Source organism: Erinaceus europaeus, chromosome 13, assembly GCF_950295315.1.
Source record: "Erinaceus europaeus chromosome 13, mEriEur2.1, whole genome shotgun sequence".
NCBI lineage: Eukaryota > Metazoa > Chordata > Mammalia > Eulipotyphla > Erinaceidae > Erinaceus > Erinaceus europaeus.
The window spans coordinates 10,165,161-10,172,258 of NC_080174.1; the positions used below are offsets into that span (position 1 = coordinate 10,165,161).

At 39.4% G+C, this 7,098-nt stretch overlaps 1 long non-coding RNA gene across 1 annotated transcript; it reads right to left on the minus strand.

Moving 5' to 3' along the window:
- Window positions 1-447: 447 nt before the first annotated feature.
- On the minus strand, window positions 448-5,882 carry LOC132542477 (uncharacterized). Its single transcript, XR_009553487.1, has 3 exons — window positions 5,684-5,882; window positions 3,964-4,041; window positions 448-875 (listed from the first exon to the last, which is right to left on the minus strand). It is a non-coding gene; the product is annotated as an uncharacterized LOC132542477 (long non-coding RNA).
- Window positions 5,883-7,098: the final 1,216 nt, after the last annotated feature.

The window sequence follows — 7,098 nt, forward strand, 5'->3', positions numbered from 1 at the left end:
ACTCTAGTCATTCTTTGCACTTGATCCAAGCTGCGGACTCAGACTTATACCATCCTAATGATCCCATCTGCTCTCCATTTTCCACAAATTGTTCAAGAGCCCCATCTTGCTAATAACTTTCATCTCCTCCTTAGATTTTATTGTGTCTATTTCTTTATAAATATTTAGTTGCCATTTTAGTTGAGTTTTGTTGGGAAATTGAGAAACTTGGTTCATTCTCTCCACTGAAAGACAAATGATTTTCAAATCATGTTAAAAGTATTTTCTTAAATGAGTGGGCCCACATTAGCTCAGTGAAGAAAAATTTACATTTTTTCACCAGGAGCAATATTTGCATAGTGTGAATAATCAGATTTTAAAACTATATGATGATGAATCCACTTTATGAAATGTTTGTATTCATTGCTACATTTTATTCTTAGATCATCCTTAGAACACAGATCAGTATTTTTCATCTACTTTATTATGGTACATGAAATGGCTTCCTGAAAAATCACATGATACATGAATTCAATTCCAGGTTTCCTGATTATTTTTGTTGTTGATGATGATTTAATAATGATTGACAGGGCTGTAGGATAAGAGAGGTATAATTCCCACCACCAGAGTTTGCATCCCATTCCCTCCATTGGAAGCTTTCCTATTTTTTATCCCTCTGGGAGTATGGACCCAGGATCATTATGGGGTGCAGAAGGTGGAAGGTCTGGCTTCTGTAATTGCTTCTCCACTGGACATGGGTGTTGGCAGGTCAATCCATACTCCCAGACTGTTTCTATTTTTCCTTAGTTGGGCAGGGCTCTGGGGAGGACACATTGGTGAGGTTGTCTGCCCAGGGAAGTCAGGTTGGTGTCATGGTAGCATCTGCAATTTGATGGCTGAAAAACATTAAGATATAAAACAGAGCAAACTGTTTAATACTCAGGAACCTAAAGGTAAGGATAGAGCAGACAAGATTTGAGGTCTCCATTTTGTAAAACCTAGGAAGTCCATTTTAGGCATATTCTAAGGGTCCCATGACTTTACTAATGTTTGCCTGAGCCTGACAGCTAACATGCAGGTGGGCTAAAGGTATTGTCTGGAGAGATGGTGTCAGAGTTGGAAACAGGGCTAGGAAGTTGGATCAGGGAAGAGAGTAGCTCCCAAATATGGGGAATTTTATCCCTATACAAGCCTGAGTGGCTTCTTATTCAGAGACTGGAGCCTCTCCACAGCTGAGCAAATTGAAAAAGAGCTCTGACATGCACTCTAGTCATTCTTTGCACTGGATCCAAGCTGCGGACTCAGACTTACACCATCCTAATGATCCCATCTGCTCTCCATTTTCCACAGATTGCTCAAGAGCCCCATCTTGCTAATAACTTTCATCTCCTCCTTAGACATAAATATTGTTAATTGTAAACCCCATCAATCTGATCTGGGGCCCATATTCCTGATTTTTAAGATAACAGAGGTTTACTTGTATGTTTTCTTTGTACTGTTTCTGTTTTAGAAATTTATATTAATTATAGAAATAGTCACTGCAATTAAAGTCCATTTTGCTGCAAGATTTTGAGGATGAGTAGATTAAATAATTCTGTTGGGTAATTGTTTTCATCTTATTGATACTAACAGTTCAGATTGTCGTCTAATGGTGATTACTGTCAAAGTACTGGTGTAAATGACTTTCATATGCTGACTTATTTAGCCTCCACAAATGCACCAGGGTATGGAAATTACTACTATTCAGATATCGGAGAAGCCAAAGGGGGCCAGGTAGTGGGACACCTGCTTGCATGCACACATTGCAGTGTGTAAGCAACAGAGCTCAAGCCCCATCTCCACCTGCATTGGGAAAGCTTCAGGAGTGGTAAAGCAGGGCTGCTGGTGTCTCTCTCTCTCTCTCCCTCCCTCTCTCTCCCTCCCCTCTCAATTTCTTTCTGTCCTATCAAATGTAAAATAATAAATAAATAAAAATGAAAAATAAACCAAAAATATATATTTAAAGAGAGAGAGAGAAAGAGAAACCAAGTGGCAGGATTAGTTCAGGTCTGACAGAGTTTACAAGAACTCTAACCCAAATCTTGGAAGTACCTTCCAAAATCTGAGGGAGTTTTGTCTTGTTTTGCTTATTTGTGCTTTATTTTTCCCCCACCATAGTTTCCCTGATGATTTCTGTTTGCATGACTCCACTGTTCCTTCTGGATCTTTTAAATCTCTCTCTCTCTCTCTCTCTCTCTCTCTCTCTCTCTCTCTCTCTCAGATAGAGTATGAGAGACAAAGATAGAGAGAAAGAGACACCATAGTACTGAAGCTTCCCTTTGCAGGGTGCAAGATTATTGCTGAGGTTTGCTGCCTACATACCTGGCAAACACTGCTCCTGGCAGACTTTCTAAAACATTTCTTTTAGAGAGTGAGAGACAGAGGATAGAGAGTGAGGCAGAGATAGAAACAAGAGAGACAGTAGCACACTGTTCTACTCCTCATGAAGCCTCCCACCTTCAGGCTGTCCCATTCAGTGATGAAGAACTCCAAGTATGGTCCTCATGCATGGTGATACATGTGGTCTATAAGGTGTGTCATTTCCCAGATGCCCAAAATCTGTCTTTTTAACTGCAAGACTCCACAGTCTTTTATATGGAAGAACCTTCTATAGTCAATCTAAAGAATATCTTTTAGTTGGTCACTTCAATGCTATACATATTATCAGTGGACATTTTTAAAAGTCCCTTCCCAAAAATACAATGCCACCAAAATCTGATTACATTCTTTAGTGACATAAACCAATTTTGATTTTTTTCAACCACTTTTATGTTTACCCATCTTCTTTTAACTTAAGATTCATGCATTGAGTATGACTGTTCATCTCCATTGCCAGTCAGTTGACATTATACTAGAAACTTTATTTAGACTTGGCAATAAAACAAAATTGAGAAGTCTGCTAAGAAAGTTTCTATTTAACTATTTCATAATTTTTTTTTAAAAAAGTGATTTGGTGTGTATTTTGGTATAACAGTTTTACTTTGCCCCTCAATTTTGATTTTAACTTTGAGGTGGGCGTGACCAGGGAAATGGATACAACAAATGACGCTGGTTTGTGAAAGCAAACAACCAACAACGTGTGAAAAGGGAGAGCAGGGGATTTGTTGAAAATACACTGACCAGAGAGATATAACATTCAGAAGGGAGAAACCAATGTCCATGTTCAGTGAGGAAGCAATTACAGAAGCCTGACCTCCCACCTGCTGCACGCCATAAAAATCTTTGGTCCATATTTCCAGAGAGATAAAGAACAGGGAAACTTCCAATGGAGGGGATGGGATACGGAACTCTGGTAATGGGAGTTGTGTGGAATTGTACCCCTCTTATTCTATAATCTTGTCATTAATTATAAATTAGCTAATAAAAAAGGGGGTAGTTGCAGATAAGTGAATTTGGAAGGAAATATGAAGAATAGGACAGCCCCCTGTACTGCTTTTGTACTTCAAATATGCCTGAAAGGATATAATTCCATAAGTCAGGGCTACATAGAAGAAAAGTCAAGAAAAAGATGAATTCATCCATAATATTAAGCCATCAAAAGATTCCCTATTGCCAACATAGTTATTTTCTTGTACAGTCAATTTCTTGTGTAGGAAATTGTAATCTATAAGATGACTTCCACATTTTCATTCATGTAATTGTAGCACCTAGCACTTTTTGGCAGTTGTCTAGTACGCACTAGAAATTCAAAAGCAATTTTGGAATAATAATAAACAGGTATTTACTAATTTTGAAACTAAATGAGTGTTCTTTTGAAATCTAAAGCCAGTAAGAACATATTTTACAAAACTTATTCACTCTGATAACTTTAAAGTAACGTATTTATCACAGTTAATAACATTTATAAGATCTATTCACATTTCTTCTTCTTTATTTTCCTTTCCTAAGGTTTTTTTTTTTTTTTTTTTTGTGAGTTGTATGTGGTTAAATAGCATTCCCACCCACCTATTCACAGCAAGAGAGATAAGGATAGGATCGCATACTTCCAAATTCCCAAGTACATCCATCACTTTAACTCAGTCCCTAAAGAACAACAACAAAACCATTCGTGAGTCATTTCATGTTAGTTTGACATGGTTTTGCCATGAAGTAATGTTTTTTTCAGATAATGACACAGAATAAAACTTACATTCCGCTGGTCCTTGTGAAATACCATGTGAAAACCATTGTGAGTTGTGTTCTTTTTAAAAATAGAGATATAATTATTGTTAGAAACTCCAATATGGAATTTCACTATCTGTTCATATTCTTATTGTTTTGTTGCTCACTCGTCAGGCATCTTTGCATTAAGATCATGCTTCCACATAATATTCAAGGAGGGAAAAAAAAAGAATTTGCATTAGATCATGTGTTAAGTAGCCTTAGGTAACTGTCATCAGTTAAAGGAGAAGTAAAATTAGGCTAGAACACCTCATTTCTAATTTTTGGTCATCACTGGGACTTCACTTTTTCAGAGAGGTAAAGAGACATACAGACAGAGAGTGAAAGAGATCACAGGACTGAAGCTTTAAAAGTTCTATGGAGGGAGTCGGGCGGGGTGGTAGCACAGCGGGTTAAGCACAGGTGGCACAAAGCACAAGGACTGGGGTAAGAATACAGGGGAGTCGCTTCACAGGCGGTGAAGCAGGTCTGCAGGTGTCTTTCTCTCCCCCTTTCTTTCTACCCCTCCTCTCTCCATTTCTAAAAACTCTGTCCTATCTAACATCGATGACATCAACAACAACAACAACTACAACAACAACGAAAAACAACAAGGGCAACAAAAAAGGAAAATAAATAAATATAAAAAATTAAAAAAAGTTCTATGGAGTGGGAGGCAGCATCAAACCTAGGTCACACACATGGCAAGGCAGTGCATAGGCTATCCAAGCGAGCCATTTTACTTGCCTACTAGAAGAGCTTTTGTCTTCTCCTATTAAAAGCTTGTGGGGGTGGAGAACCTCCACACCCCACTTACAGGGAGAAGGCTTCAGGCGCAGTACAACACTGCTGCAGGTGTCACTTTTTTCAACCCTGGTGATCAATGGAGTGACAGATGTCACGGCCAGATCACCCTCACATCCAAGATGTTTCTTTTTATTCTCTCCTTCTCTATATCTCCCTCTCCTCTCAATTTCTTCTTGTCCTATCTAGTAAAAGAAAGGGAAGGGAAGAGAAGGGAAGGGAAGGGAAGGGAAGGGGAAGGGGAAGGGGAAGGGGAAGGGGAAGGGGAAGGGGAAGGGGAAGGGGAAGGGGAAGGGGAAGGGGAAGGGGAAGGGGAAAGGGAAGGGAAGGGAAGGGAAGGGAAGGGAAGGGAAGGGAAGGGAAGGGAAGGGAAGGGAAGGGAAGGAGAGGAAAAAGGAAAAGGCAAGGAAAAAGGAAAGGCAAGGAAAAAGGAAAGGAAAGGGAAAAGAGAAGGGAAGGGAAGGTCTGATAGCCAGGAGTGGCAGACTCAACATACAGGCACCAAGCCCCTGTGACAACCTTAGTAGAATAATAAAAAAATTGAAGTTTATGACATAATATATATATATAATTGATATAAAACTGATTATATAATCAGACAACTGACTGTAAAGTGTGAAATAAGATATAAATGTAGAGAAAAGATAGCTATGAGCTCGGAATCAGGCCTTACATTGCATTTAGTAACATTGGCATTGAAATTCATATTTATATTACATACCTGTACTTCAGTACTTTGAGCTGTAGGATGACCAAATATCTTGGTGCAGACGATGTGTACATTTTCCTGCAGCTCACTATCATGTTTATATGATTCACGTCAAGACACTGAGCAGCTTCTTCTAAATTAAATCTCAGTTGAGTTGGACAAGGTTAAATCCTTGAGTAGTTCTGAAATCAGAAAAGACTTGGAAAGCAGAATTAGTCAGTAGGATTCTAACACTTAGTTTCTTTTCAGCTAGATTAGTTCTTGGGCCAGAACTGGCGTCCAGCAGGTGGCACTATGCCATCATCATGGGACGAGCCTCCCTTTCAGTTTCAGCCATTCGTCTCTCAATTAACCATTATTATCATGTGCAGTAATTAACAGTGCCACATTTTCCCTCTTATGATTACATGATGAGCTTGATATTATCTCATTTGAATAATTATGTTCCATGTAAGTCACCTCTCTGTAGGCAGGTGGATAAAAGCTAAAGGGAGTATGGATCCAGGGTCGTTGTGGGTTGCAGAGATAGAGAATGGGAAGGCTATCAGGGGAGGGGGTGGGATGTGGAGATCGGGTTATGGGAATTGTGCGGAATTGTACCCCTCTTATTCTATGGTTTTGTTAATGTCTCCTTTCTTAAATAAAAAAAAAGAAAAAAGAAAGCTAAAGGGGACGTGCTAGTCCTAAAACCTCAGTACTGATAAGAGTAGAGATGGAGAGATAACTTAATGCCTTCAGGGAATATTGATAAAACATGAGACTTTGAAAGACAAGAATGATGTCCTAGCTCGAATTAGTAAGTAAAGAGAATCAATCATCCAATATAGATTATGTAAGAATGTAGCGATGTGGGGAGTCCCGCGGTAGCATAACAGGTTAAAGGCACATGGCACATAGTGCAAAGACCTTAGTAAGAATCCGGGTTCGAGCCCCAGGCTCCCCACCTACAGGGGAGTCGCTTCACAGGTGGTGAAGCAGGTCTGCAGGTTGTCTATCTTTCTCTCTCCCTCTCTTTCTTCCCCTCCTTTCTCCATTTCTCTCTGTCCTATTCAACAACGATGACATCAATAACAACGATAATAATAAAAAAAAAGAAAAGAAAAAAACAAGGGCAAAGGGAAAATAAATAAATATTAAAATTAAAGATAAATAAATAAAAAGAATATAGAGATGCCATCTGTAGAAATATCTACTGATTGGGGGCTGAACGGTAGTGCAGAGGGTTAAACTCACGTGACACAAAGAGCAGGGACCGGAATAAGGATACCAGTTCGAGCCCCGGGCTCCCCACAAGCAATGAAGTAGATCTGTAGGTGTCTATCCTTCTCTCTCCCTGTCTGTCTCCCCCCCACCTTGATTTCTCCCTGTTCTATCCAACAACAAGGGCAACAAAATGGGAAAAATGGCCTCCAGGAGCTGCAGATTCA